Below are 20,230 nucleotides of genomic sequence, written 5' to 3'. Positions count from 1 at the left end.
AGTGCAAAGGATCAGAGAAACCATTTGACCTCAAAATCTAGGTTTAAGCCGCATGGATGTAAAGTTCCAAATTCAAAGATCATCTTCATTTCAGCTTCGGCTAACTGTGTAGGTAAATCTCTTCTTCTCCAATGGCCTTTTATATTCTGCAAGCCCATAAAGCATATAATATCATTTGGATCACTGTTATGGCATATTTTAAAGTGGCTTGAAAGGGCATGGGTGTCCAATCCTTTGCGAATATTGCGCAAATGTTCCCTAATCCGAACCTTTAGGGGTCTGGAAGTTCTGCCAATGTAAAAAAGATGACATTTGCATCCTATTGTGTAAATGACACTTTTGGTGTTACACGTAATAAAATCCCTAATGGGATAGAGCTTCGACAACGACAGAAACCTTTAGATAAAGCCTTTCCTGTGTTTGCAGCTTTCGGTAATGCACTGTTTACTATGCGAGAGCCTATATTGGGTGCTCTCCTATATATACATTTTGTTACTTTTGGTAACTGGGGGATGATGAAGATGATCTTTGAATTAGGAACTTTACATCCAGGCGGCTTAAACCTAGATTTTGAGGTCAAATGGTTTCTCTGATCCTTTACACTATTTTGCATTATTTTGCATAGAAGAAAGTAACCATTGATAATAAAGTAGTTATTAACCTTAAATGCTCTCCTGACCAGCCTAAACCCCACTGTTTACTTACAGTCTACGTCAGGCTAACAGTTTCATGTAGTATCTTTGTGTAATGCAGCAGACAGTGTCTCTCCATGTAATGGCCACCAGCACACTTCGAAAGAAGCGCTGAGGCCGCTGGAAGGAGCAGTACTTCGGTGCTAGGCTCCGCCCACCTATGGCGCTTAACTTGAAAATAGAAGCGCACTAAGTTAGTGATGCCGCTTGGCTGCCGCGCTAATCGGACCAGCCTGCTGCTGAATACACCGCCCTTTACTGTTTACCTGGCTACCCCACTAGACAGGGAGCCAGGGAATACTCACGCCGCTGCTTCCCCTGCCGGTATGACTAATGGAGAACGTCAATGCATGCTGCAAGCAGCGGCATGCGGAACCTCCTATATGGAGACAGTGGTCTCTGTAGTCGGGGACCCCAGGCAAACTGCGAGCAGTTGCGAGCGGGTCCCCCGGCAGCTCCATCGATGCAGACAGGCAGTGCAGCTGCTGCCTGTCTGTTGCTGTATAGTATTCTTTACTTCAGCACAGCAAGCATTCTTACAAATAAAAGACCCTGAGGAGAAGTCCAAAAACACTACTAGCTCCCCTTGTGCACAAACTAAGACTGGGCTGGGAAGAGCTAGTCAAACTTCTAAAAATGTACAGTGCCAGCTCCCACTTAGCCCACGTCTATACCCCACTGTCTTGAAGCCTCCAGTGTCCCCTAGTGGATGAAGGAGAAAAAACAATGGAAACTAAATGAAGAAGGGAGATTATGGGGTCCACTTCATATGAAGGGTCATAAAGCTCCAGAAGGTATTGAATAAAATGACAAATCTGAAAATACATAAAAAAGTCTGAACGAGTTATATCGTGTCTGACTACCAACTCTGGAGTGAAAAGAAAGTGACCACCCAGGTCAAAGACATCTTTGATAGCACTAATGCCAGAAGCGTCATCGGGTTTGGTGACACCCAGTGCGAACTGTAAATTTCCCTCGCGTGAAAAAGGCACGTGGGTTAACATAAAGGGGCGTCACTCCGGAGGAGCAGTTACTCAAATACAATTTTCATGAATCACTAAAAAATGAAGGTTCTTATAGCAAGTGATCCCATCATAATCCCCAAATAAAACTTTGGGGATTTATTAACAATAGTAGGAACATTTTTTGAAAGTTTTTACATATTTTTAAGATGAGGCCTTTTCATAAAAAAATTGCAGTTTAAAGGTATATAACTTCAAACCAGTGTACATACTAGCCTTAAGATTTGGGGGGTTTCTTTACACCTATGACAGGATTTATTATACCAAATTTCATTGAAGCTAGAGAATGAAAGTTAGAATTTTTTTCGGAAATTGTGTTGATTTGATATGGAATGACCCTACATCTACTGAAGAGGAACTATCCACTTCTGGGATGGGATTCAGAATGACCCTACATCTACTGAAGAGGAATTATCCACTTCTGGGACGGGATTCAGAATGACCATACATCTACTGGAGGAACTAGATCTACTACTGGGACGGGATGCGGAATGTCCCTACATCTACTGAAGGGGAACTATCCGCTACTGGGACTGGATGCGGAATGAGCCTATATCTACTGAAAGGGAACTATCCACTACTGGGATGGGATGCGGAATGACCCGACATCTATTGAAAGGGAACTATCCACTACTGGAAGGGGATGCGGAATGACCCTACATCTACTGAAGGGGAACTATCCACTACTGAGACAGGATGCGGAATGACCCTACATCTACTGAAAGGGAACTATCCACTACTGGGATGGGATGCGGAATGACCAGACATCTACTGAAAGGGAACTATCCACTACTGGGATAGGATGCGGAATAACCCTACATCTACTGAAAGGGAACTATCCACTACTGGAAGGGGATGCGGAATAACCCTACATCTACTGAAGGGGAACTATCCACTACTGGGAGGGGATGCAGAATAACCCTAAATCTACTGAAAGGGAACTATCCACTACTGGGACGGGATGCGGAATGACCCTACATCTACTGAAGGGGAACTATCCACTACTGGGAGGGGATGCGGAATAACCCTACATCTACTGAAAGGGAACTATCCACTACTGGGATGGGATGCGGAATGACCCGACATCTACTGAAAGGGAACTATCCACTACTGGGATAGGATGCGGAATAACCCTACATCTACTGAAAGGGAACTATCCACTACTGGAAGGGGATGCGGAATAACCCTACATCTACTGAAGGGGAACTATCCACTACTGGGAGGGGATGCAGAATAACCCTAAATCTACTGAAAGGGAACTATCCACTACTGGGACGGGATGCGGTATGACCCTACATCTACTGAAGGGGAACTATCCACTACTGGGAGGGGATGCGGAATAACCCTACATCTACTGAAAGAGAACTATCCACTACTGGGACGGGATGCAGAATGACCCTACATCTACTGGAAGGGAACCATCCACTACTGGGACGGGATGCGGAATGAGCCTATATCTACTGGAAGGGAACCATACACTACTGGGGTGGGATGCGGAATGACCCTACATCTACTGAAAGGGAACTATCCGCTACTGGAACGGGATGCGGAATGAGCCTAAATCTACTGGAAGGGAACTATCCACTACTGGGACGGGATGCGGAATGACTCTACATCTACTGAAAGAGAACTATCCACTACTGAGACGGGATGCAGACTGACCCTACATCTACTGAAGGGGAACTATCCACTACTGGGACAGGATGTGGAATGACCCTACATCTACTAAAGGGGAACTATCCACTACTGGGACAGGATGTGGAATGACCTTACATCTACTAAAGGGGAACTATCCACTACTGGGACAGGATGCAAAAGATATTAGAACTCTACAAATAGCAAATTTGGCAGTTGGGATTCAATAGGAGGTGGGACTGGAAGTGGGAGGAGTAATGAGTAGAAAGGGAAAACATCTAGATCCGCCCCTGATTAGCGGTGTTGTTGCATCTGCTAGTTTCCAATCTTGTTTTTAATAAGCTAACATATAAATACGTCACCATTGTTAGGTCTTGTTGAGGAGGGATCCCAATGAGAACGGATTCATCTGTGTGTTATTTTAGAATTGTTATTTTCAACCTTTAGCCTTAGGAGTTATACTACATCATCATGACCAGTGTATGTGAATTTGGTATATATACACACACACAGACACACTGTTACTGTAATCTATATTTAGCTCTGTGTAGGGTGTAATAACTATGGCTTATTACTAATCAGAATCCACAGCTTAACCCTTACCCAGCCCTTCCGAAGCCTAACCCACCCACAGCCTAACACTAACTGTCCTGCAGCCCAACCCTAACCCACCCCTCCCACAGCTTAACTATAACCGTCCTGCAGCCTAACCCAAACCCATCCCTGCCACAGCCTAACTCTCCCACAGCCAAAACCTAACCGTCCTGCAGCTAACAATAACCCACTGCCCCCACAGGCTAATCCTAACCTTCCTTAAGCCTAAATCTAAGCCACCCCACCTGCAGCATAACCCTAAGGCACCCCTCCCGCAGCCTAACCCTAACCATCTCGCAGCCTAACCCTCCTCCTAGTACCTAACATTCCTCCTAGTACCTAACATTCCTCCTAGTACCTAACATTAACTGTCAAAGCTGGATAATTGGCTGAGACAAGATCAGCTTAAAATAAGATCGAAACGACGCCATCTTGTGAATGGCCGCAAGACACCATTTTTGAAATGAGATCGGCAAGACACCATCTTGCGAATGGCCGCCCAGCGCCATTTTAGCTAAACTCACACTTAAGTACATATGGCGATGCTACTATTAGCACTAAGGGATCGCATCTTTTATCTTACCTCATACACACATTAATACCAACAATTGCCCTGTTAACATGTCGCATATTAGCGAATGCATAAGGCTCAGTATGAAAACGCTGTTTATTAGCTTAATGCGCACACATCAGCCTGAAGTTAACTAGCGTCTTTTCCCAAATCCCTAATACTTACATAAAGCACACTCACATAAAAGGTTCCATAGCTTTAAAGTATAAGATCCAAGTTTTATTCATTTATTACAAATGCTGTGAAATAAAGACTATTTTGGTATCTAAGGTTTTATACGTGATAAGCTGTGTTTGGTATTGTACTGATCTGCACTTTCTCAACAGCTTTCCGGTATCATCGGTGTGAAGATCGCAACATGCATTCTCAACTTATGGACCGAAGAGACTTAAAGCACCAAAATGTACATTGTAAAACCAACAGCCAAGATTTGAATGAGGCGGGAAAACGGAGGCAACAAGCTGTTAGAGGCTGTTCTGTGTCCATTTGAATCAACCTGTTAAATGCCCTGTAACATATGCACTCGCACTGGGAACCAATGGGATTAGCAACAAACTTCTCTATTGTGTTGTCTGTTTCTGTGAGGGTAAAAATGTGTGTTGTGACCCCAGTCTGGAGTCTTCTTGCTGATTGACGGAGGTTTCTTGCTGATGCCGGTATCTGGTCCAGAGCGCGTGCGTATGTATAACTGTATCCTGGGTCTGTATAATTCTTTGCGCTAAATTGTACTTAGATCACAGCGTGTAACTGACTGTACTTGAATAATACTCTGTGCTTTGGAAACACATTTTCAAGGTCTAAAGTCTTTATTTTACTGTATGACTGCGTACGCAAATAGCGTCAATCTAGGAGGTTTATAGGCAGGTTTTAGAAGGTATAGGTATTAGCGTATAGAGGTTCAAATTCAGTATCCTTATAACCCTCCTCCTAGTACCTACCATTCCTCTTAGTACCTAACCCTAGTACCTATCCCTCCTCCTATTACCTAGACCTCCTCCTAGTACCTAACATTCTTCCTAGTACCTAACATTCCTCCTAGTACCTAACCCTCCTAGTACCTAACATTCCTCCTAGTACCTAACCCTAATCCTAGTACCTAACCCTCCTTCTAGTACCTAACCCTAATCCTAGTACCTAACATTCCTCCTAGTACATAACCCTCCTTCTAGTACCTAACATTCCTCCTAGTACCTAACCCTAATCCTCACTATCGGAATCTGCCAGGACTGTGACCGTCACCGTCCTGACTACATCCCAACACATTATAGGTAATTACTTATATAAATAATAAGAAATAAGATGATATATTACCAGCTGGCACCGTGCACATGAGATTCCCTCACACACACTGAGCACCAGCTGTCCCATTCATTTCCTTTTTCCAAAAATATACTGGTAGGTTAATTGGCTCCCAACAAAAATTAACCCTAGTGTGTATGTGTGTGTGAGCATGTGGTAGGGAATATAGAGTGTAAGCTCCACTGGGGCAGCGACTGATGTGAATGGCCAACTATTCTCTGTAAAGCGCTGCGGAATATGTGTGCGCTATATAAATAACTGGTAATAATAAATAATAATAATAATATAATCTTACTACATACAGGATGTCTACTTGTTTGATAATTATAGTTTATCACTTTTCTATCTACTGACCATACATTTGCACATCATGTTCATCTATACACAGTACTGTTATTACATACAGTCAGGTCCATAAATATTGGGACACTTGACAGAATTTTCAGATTTTGGCCTCTATGCACCACCACAATGGTTTTGAAATGAAACAAACAAGATGTGCTTTAACTGCAGACTTTCAGATTTAATTTGAGGGTAATTACATCCAACTCTGGTGAACGGTGTAGGAATTACAACAGTTTCAATATGTGCCTCCCACTTTTTAAGGGGCCAAAAGTAATGGGACTATCAACTCAAAAGCTATTTCATGGACAGGTGTGGGCTATTCCCTCATTATTTCATTATCAATTAAGCAGGTAAAAGGTCTGGAGTTGATTCTAGGTGTGACATTTGCATTTGGAATCAGTTGCTGTCAACTCTCAATATGAGATCCAAAGAGCTGTCACTATCAGTGAAGCAAGCCATCATTAGGCTGAAAAATCAAAACAAACCCATCAGAGAGATAGCAAAAACATTAGGTGTGGCCAAATCAACTGTTTGGAACATTCTTAAAAAGAAAGACTGCACTGGAGAGCTCAGCAACACCAAAAGACCCGGAAGACCACAGAAAACAACTGTGGTGGATGACAGAAGAATTATTTCCCTGGTGAAGAAAAACCCCTTCACAACAGTTGGCCAAATCAAGAACACTATCCAGGAGGTAGATGTATGTGTGTCAAAGTCAACAATCAAGAGAATACTTCACAAGAGTGAATATAGAGGGTTCACCACAAGATGCAAACCATTGGTGAGCCACAAAAACAGAAAGACCAGATTAGAGTTTGCCAAACAACATCTAAAAAAGCCATTACAGTTCTGGAACAACATCCTATTGACAGATGAGACAAAGATCAACTTGTACCAGAGTGATGGGAAGAGAAGGAAAGGAACTGCTCATGATCCAAAACATACCACCTCATCACTGAAGCATGGTGGTGGTAGTGTCATGGCGTGGGCATGTATGGCTGCCAATGGAACTGGTTCCCTTGTATTTATTGATGATGTGACTGCTGACAAAAGCAGCAGAATGAATTCTGAAGTGTTTCGGGCAATATTATATGCTCATATTCAGTCAAATGCTTCAGAACTCATTGGAGAGCGCTTCACAGTGCAGATGGACAATGACCCGAAGCATACTGCAAAAGCAACCAAAGAGTTTTTTAAGGCTAAAATGTGAAATGTTATGCAATCCCATGACCTGAATCCGATTGAGCATGCATTTCACTTGATGATGACAAAACTGAAGGGAATATGCCCCAAGAACAAGCAGGAACTGAAGACATTTGCAGTAGAGGCCTGGCAGAGCATCACCAGGGATGAAACCCAGTGTCTGGTGATGTCTATGCGTTCCAGACTTCAGGCTGTAATTGCCTGCAAAGGATTTGCAACAAAGTATTAAAAAGTGAAAGTTAGATTAGGATTGTTTAGTTTGTCCCATTACTTTTGGCCCCTTAAAAAATGGGAGGCACATATAGAAACCGTTCACCTGATTTGGATGTAATTACTCTCAAATTAAATCTGAAAGTCTGCAGTTAAATCACATCTTGTTTGTTTCATTTCAAAGCCATTGTGGTGGTGGTGAATAGAGGACAAAATATGAAAATGTCCCAATATTTATGGACCTGACTGTATATACAAGATATTGTGATTACATGTGTGATAACATATACATGGTAATATTACATTGTGTGATATTATATACACCGTATTGTTATTACATATACACAGGATATTGTGATTACATGTGTGATAACATATACATTGTATTATTACATTGTGTGATATTATATACACAGTATTGTTATTACATATATATATATATATATATATATATATAGGGTATTGTGATTATATGTGTGATAACATGACCCAGAGTTTTTGGGAATGATTAATAACATTGGATTACATACATGTTTTGTGATTTTTTGTCTATATGCGTTTTGTGTCTAAGTGCATTACAAATAATTTAATATGACAATAAAATACTGGTTTTAACAGATGAAAATAAGTTTGTGCCCCCAGAAAAAGAGTTCTCTTTCTTCCTTTGCATAATAATGTGTGATATTATATACACAGTATTGTTATTACATATATACAGGGTATTGTGATTACATGTGTGATAACATATACATGGTATTATTACATGTGTGATATATACACAGTACTGTTATTACATATGTGTGATAATATATACACAGTATTATTACATACTGTATGTGTGATAATATATACATGGTATTGTTATTACATATGTGTGATAATATATACATGGTATAGTTATTTCATACAGTTTGTGTGATATGTACACAATATTGTTATTTTGTACGTGTGATAATATATACACTGTATTTTTATTACATATGTGTTATAATATATACACAGTATGGTTTGAGATATCGGCTTTGGACCGATGGTTGGAGATATTGGTTGGGGACCAATGGTTGTTGTTAGGAACAAGTGTCGTTGAATAACCCAGACTCGAGCAGATGGAATGAAGACTTGTAACCAGACTCGGAACTGGAATCACCCCCACTCTGTCCAGCAATCATTCTTTCCCCCACCACCACTATTATACATGGCAGCGGGCAGCCGCAGTAGATCAGAGAGAGGCAAGATAGTATCCTTATAACCCTGGTGATCGCTGGAGGAGGAGGCCAGTTCTGCCCACAGGGCATGTGTGCTCTGTGAGGGCGCATTGGCCGCATTACCCTAATTACAGCCCTGCTTTCAGCACCCATTCTGAGGCAAAGAAGTTGTGATCAGCCCTTTTTCTTGCTGGTGGATGTCTCCACGGTTGGTGTTGGGGCAGTTTTGTTGCAGAAGGAAAAAGAAAACAAGTTGTACTCCTGTGGGTTCTTCTCCCAAAAGTTCTCTGCACCAGAGAGGCATTATGGGGGCAGAGATAAAGAGCTACTAGCCATCAAGTTGGCCCTGCAGGAATGGCGATACTTGTTAGAGGGAGCTAAATTTCCAGTGACGGTCTATACCAATCATAAGAATTTGAGATACCTCAAGACTGCCCACTGTATAAATTATCTTCAGTCCAGATGGTCGTTACTTTTTTGATTGGTTTAATCTGGTGATTACCTATCGACCGGGTAATAAGAACATCAAGGCCGATGCACTGTCTGAAGCTTTTAGTTCTACTGAAATGGAGGGGATAGAGGAGGACAAGCCCATTCTTAACACTGCTTGCTTCGTGGCTGTCACTAACAAGGTAAAAATTCCACAGGGGAAAACATTCATTGCACCTGAACTCCGATCTAAATTACTGTGGTGGGCACATTCTTCACATTTAAGTGGGCATGCAGCAGTCAAAAAACCTTGGAACTGATTCGTAGCACCTTGTCATAATTGTGCTCAGCACAAGGTTCCATCACACTCACCATCAGGTCCCCTGTTGCCACTATGCACGGTTGTGCTTGGACCCACATTTCTATGGACTTTGTGATGGATCTGCCTTCATGCCAAGGGTTCAACACTATCCTGGTGGTGGTGGATAGGTTCTACTGCAGTAAAATATCAGATTACCGTACACAGGGACAAACACTTGAAAATCAATTCATAGAGAAAGGCTACAACCAAGGAAGGGTACATAATGCTTTTAAGGTAGTAGAAGATGAAGGTAGGGCCCCTCTGTTGCACTACAAAGACAGATCTACTACAGCCGGTGAACCCAACATGCCATTTATCACTCAGTACAATAAGGACCATAGACATCTGAACCAAATAATTCAGAAACATTGGCACATACTCTTAGAAGACGAGACACTCAATGACCTCCCGACAAGACCTAAACTAATATTTAGGAAAGCACCTGATTTGAAACAAAAATGAGTACATAACCACATAAAAACCAAGACATTGACACAAAAGATGCTACTAGGCCAAACATTAAATCCAGGTTTCTACTATTGTGGTAGATGCCAATTCTGCAAACTTAAATCAAGATCCACTAAAGGTAGATTGTCCTTTTCCTCAAACTGCAACCATAACACATTTAAAATTAAAGATCACCTCTCCTGTGACAGTATAGGAGTAGTGTATCTCATCACATGCCCATGCGGACAACAGTACGTGGGAAGGACCACCAGAAAACTAAGAGTTCGTATTTCTGAGCATATTAGAAATATTAGAAAGGAACTTGAGACACAATCTATCTCAACATTTCAAGGACCGACACAATCAGGACCCCACAGGTCTTGACTGTATAGGAATTGAGCAGATCCACAAGAATTGGAGGGGGGGGGGCGATTATGATAGGAAAATAAACAAGGAAGAACTAAGATGGATTATAGAGTTGAAAACCCTTGCCCCTTATGGATTAAACCTGGAAAATTAAATAAAATCAGTGATCACAGGCTGATGTTTATTATATGTAGGAATACCAAAAATGTAAGATGATAGTGTCACATCTGAGACTGGAGAAGAGGACGTGGTGGGCCTAAGTTGGGGAAAGAAGCGGAGACGAGGGGCCTGGATGTACGTTCTCCTCATCCACAGGTCTTGAGTGTTGGCAAGACCTGGGCAAAGGTGCGGTGTCTAACCCACAGGATGGTGTTCGCCAGTGACCCCCCCAATTGGGATATGGGCTTAGCTGCACCCCGTGAGCAGGTCGCGGTCCTTTGACCAGGTACCCAAGCCCTGCAGGGATAGAGACACTACACCCGTGGCCCAGCGAGGATATGCCTGCTTAGGCACCAAACAGTCCCTTAAAACATTGTATAGAAAACACCTTGACACGAGGATCAAATGTCAATAAGGATTTCAAGTGGGAAGCAACTCACGGTTACTTGAGATGTCACCAGAGATAGAAGGCACACGGGTAGAGGTGGTATACGTTGTAGCACGGATGTTCACTGGAGACGTAAGGCACACAGGTGGGGATGGTAACACTGCTGCACGGGTATTCACCAGAGACATATAGGCACACAGGTAAAGGTGGGTACACTGCTGCACGGGTATTCACCAAAGACGTAAAGGCACACAGGTAAAGGTGGTAACACTGCTGCACGGGTATTCACCAGAGACGTATAGGCACACAGGTAAAGGTGGTAACACTGCTGCACGGGTATTCACCAGAGATGTATAGGCACACAGGTAAAGGTGGTAACACAATTTTTCAGAATGTGGTTAGGTGCAGCGCAATAGATACACAATTTATTTTGGAAGCGTCTATTGCGCTCTGCCGGGGTGAGTTTGGTTCTGTTGACCTGCATCGGTTCCTCTTCACTAGCTAGGGTGGGTATAGGCGGACTAACAGCAGAAGAACGGACTGGTAGACGTTCACCTCTTCCCCTACTAGCCCATCTTTCCCGGTGGCGAAGGTCATTTTTGATACAGAGAGAGATAACGTCAGCGAAAGATTCTGGCAAATCTCTGGAGGCAAGCTCATCCTTCATCCTCTCAAAGAGTCCATGAAGGAAGGACGCTTTAAGAGCTTCCTCGTTCCATTTTAATTCTGATGCCAGGGTCTGAAATTGGATTACATACTGCCCCACGGACCGTGTACCCTGACGCACTCGGAGAAGGTCAGAAGATGCAGATGCAGAACGGCCTGGCTCGTCAAAAATTCTCTTAAAAGCAGAAACGAATTCCTCGTAGGTAGATACGATGGGGTCGGCCCGTTCCCATAAAGGGGAGACCCAGTCTAACGCTGCTCCTGTTAATAATGAAATCACATATGCTACTTTTGCCCGAGACGTGGGAAAGTTCTGGGGAAGACATTCGAATTGGATTTCACATTGGTTGATGAACCCGCGGCACCGCCTGGGATCGCCATCAAACCTTTCTGGAGTGGCAAGCTGTAGTCGGGGTTTGGGAGTAGGAACCACTAGTGGAGGGACTGATGGAGAAGGTACAGGAACCGCAGGCAGGGGAACCGGGAGAATAGAAGCCAACGTGGTTTGAATCGAAACCAGTTGCCTCGAGAGCTCCTGTAAATACTGAGCCACTTGTTGTTGTTGCGCCTCCTGGTTGTCCATCCGAGAGGTCAACTCTTGCAGTGACCCAGTACCTTGGGATCCTGCAGCCTCCATTTGGCCTGAACAAACTGTCACGTCTGAGACTGGAGAAGAGGACGTGGTGGGCCTAAGTTGGGGAAAGAAGCGGAGACAAGGGGCCTGGATGTACGTTCTCATCCACAGGTCTTGAGTGTTGGCGAGACTTGGGCAAAGGTGCGGAGTCTAACCCACAGGATGGTGTTCGCCAGTGACCCCCCCAATTGGGATATGGGCTTAGCTGCACCCCGTGAGCAGGTCGTGGTCCTTTGACCAGGTACCCAAGCCCTGCAGGGATAGAGACACTACACCCGTGGCCCAGCGAGGATATGCCTGCTTAGGCACCAAACAGTCCCTTAAAACATTGTATAGAAAACACCTTGACACGAGGATCAAATGTCAATAAGGATTTCAAGTGGGAAGCAACTCACGGTTACTTGAGACGTCACCAGAGATAGAAGGCACACGGGTAGAGGTGGTATACGTTGTAGCACGGATGTTCACTGGAGACGTAAGGCACACAGGTGGGGATGGTAACACTGCTGCACGGGTATTCACCAGAGACGTATAGGCACACAGGTAAAGGTGGGTACACTGCTGCACGGGTATTCACCAAAGACATAAAGGCACAGAGGTAAAGGTGGTAACACTGCTGCACGGGTATTCATCAGATGCGTATAGGCACACAGGTAAAGGTGGTAACACTGCTGCACGGGTATTCACCAGAGATGTATAGGCACACAGGTAAAGGTGGTAACACTGCTGCTGTACGGGTGAATAGGAACCTGGACCGGGAACTCACTAAAGCACGCTAGGAGACATCCGCTATTCAGGCAATTTCCCATAACCTGTGGAACAGTTTTATACCCAGGGGAACCCTTAGACAGGTGCACAGCATCAGCTGAAAACGGGCCTATCAGGGAGAAGGGTCCAGTCACATGGGCCGACTGTCATGGCGGTGCCCATGTCCGGATTTGCGATGCCGGACACCAGCCCTCCAGGAAGCCACAGCATGCGGGGAGAATACTCAGCTTCTCCCCCGCCGTCGCGCATGCCGACCGACCACCCAGGATGAGAGGGGAAGCCGGCGGTGCGGTAAGCGGGCGCCGATCCCCGGCTGAGCCCTGACAGATAGCCTTTAAAATGTATTTGTCATACCTATAAATTATTATAAAACACCAGTAGATGAGTGAGACAAGTACATATTAGTGAGGGTCATTGGTAATATTGATTATTATCAAATAACCAAAAACCACACTCTTAATATCCACGTCTCATGCTACTATGCAGTTCATGGAAACTAATCTATTTACTCCCTTGGATTGGTTGTATAATTAGACAGCAATTAGACAGCTGATTATTGACTTACAAAACCCATTGTGTCCATTGTATACAATCACTATGGTAACCAGTCCGGATTAATACAGTAATGTCAGACCACAACACTGATATTCCCGCCTATTGAGTATTTAAATCACCAGTAAGATGGCGTCGCCTATTACTCCCTGAGTAAGGCCTGGAGGCTGACACGCATAGGAGCTATACATCCTTTGCTTACTTTCACTACGTCATCCCCATCCACTGTCCCTCTGTCCTGCCACAAAGTCTCCTCATTAGGTGAGTTGAGCGCGTTACGACGAGAGTCCACTGCTCCCTGTCCCGGCCAACGAGATCATGAGCCAGGACAGGAGTAACTCTCAGACGTTGCAGGGACCTGCCAGTGCAAGCAGCACATCATCCATCGGAGTGCAGCCCCGACGATCGATGCGGCAAGGAGTGGACGAAGAAAGAAGACGGACCAGGACCTAAGAAGACGACGGACTAGGTGAGGCCTCACCATGGACTTTCCCATTTGACTTACCTCTGAGACTGTACTTATTCCCCAACCCATTGTGAAGTACCAACCTCCAGTACTCACACACTAAGGGGTTGTGGGACGTCCATCCCTTAGCTGGTCACCTTAGGAACAGTACACAAGACATTTGCTGATTGCCTACCATTCAATCCCTCCCCCCCTCTCCTCATCCAATCAGCAGGCATTCTGTTGTGGCGCTGTCCACTCACTATACCCATTGCATACTGTAGGCATTTAATTTATCAATCATTTGATCCCCAATAAAGACACATACAGTATTTTAACATATCATTGTTGATTATCATTTATACAATATTACACTATTGTAATACCACATCATTCACTGTGAAGCGCAGTCCGCCAGACATATATGTGGTAACACACATATATGCCTATTTCCTATAGGTTCTACAAGGTCGCTCACTTTGTTCCAATAAAAAGGGCTATTTTCAGCACCAAAGTTGGCGGAAGTGTTTATAAGAGAAATGGATGGGTTTCCTAAAAACATTGTCTCTGACCGAGGGGTGCAGTTTACCTCTAGATTTTGGAGAGCATTATGCAGGTGCTTTGGCATCAATCTGAGTTTCTCTTCGGCCTATCATCCCCAGAGTAATGGCCAGACAGAGCGAATAAACCGAGAATTGGAGAAATTCATTAGAGTGTATTTTTCAGCCAACTCGGGATGACCGGGTCTTTGTTGCCATGGGCTGAATTTGCCCACAATGATCTGTATCATGAGGCATCGGGGGACTCTCCATTTTTTACTCAGTACGGTTTGCATCCAGGGTTACCTGAGTTACCAGGTCTTCAATCAGTATCACTACCAGCCGTGCGTTGTACAGTAAACCGGTTCTTTAAAATCTGGAAGGAGGTAAAGAAGAATTGTAAAAAGCCTCTTCAAGGTATAAACTGTTTGCAGACAGGAAGAGGAGGGTTCCGGTGCTGAATCCTGGTGATAAAGTCTGGCTGTCAACCAAACATCTGAGATTAAGAGTCCCAACAATAAAGTTTGCTCCCAGATACAACGGTCCCTTCCAGATTCTTCAGGTGATCAATCCAGTGTCATTCCGTCTGAAACTTCCTAGTACATTTAGGATACCCAATGTATTTCATGTGTCCCTCCTAGGACCCCTGGTGCTTAATCGTTTCTTGACACCTTGCAGCCCTCCTGCGATTTTGGTGGACCATCAGGAGTAAGAGTTGAAACAGATATTGGACTCCAGGGTTGCAAGAGCTGTCCAGTTCTTGGTGGATTGGAGGGGGTATGGTCCTGAGGAGCGCTGCTGGGTCAAGGCCTCAGATATCCATGCACCTCAGCTTCTGAAGTTCCACCAAAGGTTTCCTAATAAACAATTTGTGGGATATTCAGTGCCCACCCCTACAGGGGGGGTAATGTCACAGTGCACCGGACTCCAGCTATTGCTTACCAGGTCCGGCAGCACTGGTGTCCCAGACGGCGGGGAGTAGGCAATGAGTCCTCGCTCCCGCTGCTGTGTGCGGCTCTGTGCGGTGAATGAATGGCAGGTGGCCACGGCTCTCTTAGGAGTGCATGAGCCAACCATGTAGGGAAATTTAAAGAGAAAAGCGCGCCAAATGTGTAGTCATGTTTGGTCATGATTAGAACTCCTCCCTATAAGAGGGAGTGTCTGGTGACAGACAGTTAATACAGTATACGCTCCATTACCTTACACCAGCGTTCCTGTGTACTTGCTATCTGTTCCTGACCCATTTTCGTCTGACCCCTGGTACTGCATTTGGTAATCAGGTTCTGACCTCGGCTATCCTCCGTGACCTGCATAAGTCTTCTCCCTGGAACCGTGTTTCCCGTTAGATTCTGACCTGTCCTGTCGACTACGCTAAGTCTTCTCCACTCTATCCAGAGCTCACCAGAAACCTATCCTAAGGGCCGTGACCTGTGTGTGAGACGTAGCCAAATCCATACCTCCTTGCAGGGATCCCAGGTGAACACCACTGGCACATTAGACTCCGCACCTCAGAAATAGGTCTCGTCAATTCCCAAATACGGGTTACATCCATAATCTACCCAAGAGTGTGACATTCGCTGAGTGCAATGAGGTTAGCAATGTCTGAGTAAGGTCAGACCTTGTGCAAGTGTGCGTGAGGCTGCAATGTGACCGATGGTTTTGCAGACTTGGAAAGTATTATAGATGTGTGTAAGGTAAGGTGGGCGTCCTTTTGTTGTGCTGCGATGGAATAGCGATCACAGATAATTAGCATATCTTCCAGTTGAGACTGCGTGTGTGATAGCTATTGCAATAACAGTTGTGATCTGTACTAAATCAGGCCCTAAGTTCATTTCTACCAATAACATCCTATCAGCCATAGAAAGCAGCAATAATATATATAATGTATTTGTTTTACGTAAGAGACACTGACAAAGTAACATCTCAGGTATAAGGTGACAATACAGGAGCTGTGTCATGTGTCTGACACGTGGGGGTTCCTAATATTAAGTAGTGTCATACAGGGGCTATGACTGCTGGTGCTTTCCCTGCTAGATAATCATCACACTGACTGCACACACTGCTCCATGTTAACATATTACTGGTGTCATACAGGGGCTGTGATTGCTGGTGCTTTCCCTGCTATATAATCATCACACTGACTGCACACACTGCTCCATGTTAACATATTACTGGTGTCATACAGGGGCTGTGACCGCTGGTGCTTTCCCTGCTAGATAATCATTCTCACTCCACTTTGTATAAAAATACTTATTAAACATGTAACATAACCATTGCTGACCTTACACTCAGAGAGATTTAGCTGCACAAGTGTATCCACAGGTGTCTCCTTATACTGCAAAGTCCTGGTGAGTACAGTGACCACTTCTAGTGTATACGCTGTTAGCCTGTAAGAATGAAGCTGGTAATCACACACAGCACTCACATGTGTCTCAAGAGATGGATATACCACAATATTCATGGATCCGTCAGGGAGACAGTATAAGTGATTTGTTACATCAGATCTATTATACAGCAATTACTGACGCATTTCACCTCCAACAGAGCTTTACCAGAGTCATTGCTGGTCTGTGACAGCTTTGTAATGGGAGTGATCCAATTGCTGCATGACATTAGCCCACAGATGTTAGTGGACCTTTTACTTTGTGTACATGACATATAAAACAATATAACAGTAAAAAAAAACATTGGATGCGTGAAACTGGTTCAGTATAATAAATAGCAGTTTTTAATGATACTTTGTTTAGTTAATTAACACATGACAAACATTCAGTCCCTTGAATCCCAATACATGAATATGTTTGGCTGCATTTTGTAGACGGAAAACCAGAGAAATAAAACTACACAATATTACAATGTAGCATGTATACAATTATTAGTACATACAGCACAATATTACGTTTCATAGATAGATCTTTATAGCCTCATTCTCTAAGCTCGGGAAGGAGAATAGTATATATACATACACAGAAATGTACACATAATGGGGACACCACCTGGAGCACTAGGGACACTCACATATAGGACAGTCCTTACTCCTCACTGTTGTTGTGCCCTGAGAGTGTGTGACAAATAATTATATATATAGCTATATATCATTAACTGTTTATATCCTCCCATTGCTCTGGGCACTGAGCCTCCTTCCAGAGGGGGGCTGGTGACAGAAACTTATCTGTCAGGTCTCAGACCTTATGGTCTATTATTAGATGACAGGACTGTGTTACTGCCTTTGTCACTGTTCCTCATGTATTCCTACCCAGTTTATACCATTTGGGTGATCCAATTCCAAAAACTACTATAAAACTGCAGTCACTTTCCTTTCAAAATAGATAAAAGCAAGAAAAGTATCCTATTTTATATTATACCTTCATTTAAAATAGCACGAGTCTTTTCAAACTTAAAAAAGATCCTTATTGATGTAAAGCCCTAGGTTGGTTTAATTTGTTCTATACCTTTTGCATACATTTAAGTGACAAACTTCTACATTGTGATATATGACTAGACAGGGGATGAGTTTTTATCCCCTTATTTATGTTTCGCCAGTGCTCCATAAATCTTGTATTAAGCATTCCCACGTACTGTTTTCCACAGCTGCATTGTATCATATATCATTTTGACCAGGTTAGCTCTGAGCTTCGCGAACCTCTACATGGGTCGTTTTGAGGAGGAATACTTGTGGGGAAGCACGTTCTGGGCAAGCCTGGTCCTATACGGCAGATTTATAGATGATTTATATTAGACACGCTGATTAGACACAATACTTAGAGAAGCAGTCAACCTGGAGGGTAAAGTGATCTTTAGAAAGGCTGATAACATTAAATCAAAATTAGTCTATAGTCATTCCAAACGAAAACCCCCAAAAATAGAGAATATGAATGTATGGCTCCCAAAAAAAAACAGTAAGATTCCATAAATGTGGAAAAGTCTCATGTAATACATGTTTACATACAATAAAAAAAGAAAAAATTTTCTTCATATTATAAATTGTAGAACTTTCATTAAATATATGATACAATGCGGCTGTGGAAAACAGTATGTGGGACGGACCACAAAAATTCTGCATACAAGATTTATTAAAGAATGTATTAAAGAGAGTGCTGGACAATGGTAAATATTTTATTAATTTAAAAAATTCAGAAATACTAATAGATCATAAAATACATGTAAGAAAAAAAATAAATAAAATTAAACAGTAAAAGACATCAATCTAGGAAAAATCAGACCAATAAATATTGTGGTAATTTGATAACTAATATCAATTGTAATATCCGGAACAGCCAGTCCATTAGTAAGCAGTAAGTCGCTGATGTTAGTAGTAGCGATAGTAGTCAGCTGACTGGATTTTTTCTGTATTGATGTCTTTTACGGTTTTATTTTATTAATTTTTTTCTTACATGTATTTTATGATCTATTAGTATTTCTGAATTTTTTTGATTAATAAAATATTTACCATTGTCCAGCGCTCTCCTTAATACATTCTTTGGTTTCATCTTGATAATTTTGTCTGGGGTTCAGCATTCCCAGGTCTTTGAGGGGAGCAGCAGGACATAGGTGATTATATATCTATATTTATTTTTTAGAGTTGGACACGTGTACACTTTAGCGCTTGGTTTAATTGCTTTCTTTTATCTTGATACAAGATTTATGGAGCACTGGCGAAACATAAATAAGGGGATAACAACTCATCCCCGGTCTAGTCATATATCACAATGTAGAAGTTTGTCCCTTAAAGAAATTTCTGTAAAAGGTATAGAACAAATTAAACCAACAACAAGGGGGGGATAGGTTTAGTATGCTATGTCGTAGAGAGGCACTCTGGATCTATCCATTTGGGCACATTATTTCTTAATGGTCTAAATTATACAATATAATTAAATAATATATAGATCTTAAAATGGCAAAAATGTTTTTCTCTTCATCTCACTTAGAAATATGTGATGCCAGAGGTCCCTCTGGGCAACATTTAATAGTAAGGATGGACTAGATATACCCTTAATTGAGTATGATTTGATATCAATTAAAACAATAAACTGATAATATAGATTAGATCATTTTTTCCTATATAGATATATAAATGTTGTAACAGAAACAAATAGTGTGTCGATGTGATGTCTTCTGCTTAAATTTGACAAATATTAGCAGCAGTAATAAACAACACAGCAGGTCTTTCCTTCGGAGAAAAAAATGAGAAACTTCTTATTACAAGAAAATTTGGAGAAGGGAATCTCCTAATTATCCATCACCTACTAATAAAAAGTTGAAGCGTTTTTAAAAAAAAAGTAAAAAAAGTAAAAACTTGGACTGACACTATTAATATAATCACTGAAATGATAAAGAGGCTTGAACAGCAGAGTGTCCGCGCATGTGCTGACAGACGGCGGAATAAAAAGACTGATCAGAGGACACGCTTACTGATGAAGACGTCGATACTAGGCACAGGCGGAGAAACGCGTTTATTGCTATTGAGAGACCAGCTGGCTATTCATACATCCCTAGTATCTCCTTGATTGTCTTTTCCTGGAGATCCAGCTGTTTAACCTCCAGAGATGGCTGTGTAACATACAGAGCACACAAAGCTGAGAAGGGGGAGAGAACCTTTAAAGGACATAACAATCATCTTCAATCAGCAGAAAAAGGATGTGGTAAACTACATAATTTTCATTTGAGGCCTGCATGCCCTATTTATTAGCGACTATTAGA

The sequence above is a fragment of the Taudactylus pleione genome, unplaced genomic scaffold, assembly GCF_031769625.1.
Source record: "Taudactylus pleione unplaced genomic scaffold, aTauple2 ptg000504l, whole genome shotgun sequence".
Taxonomy (NCBI): domain Eukaryota; kingdom Metazoa; phylum Chordata; class Amphibia; order Anura; family Myobatrachidae; genus Taudactylus; species Taudactylus pleione.
This window is presented reverse-complemented; position numbering follows the sequence as displayed.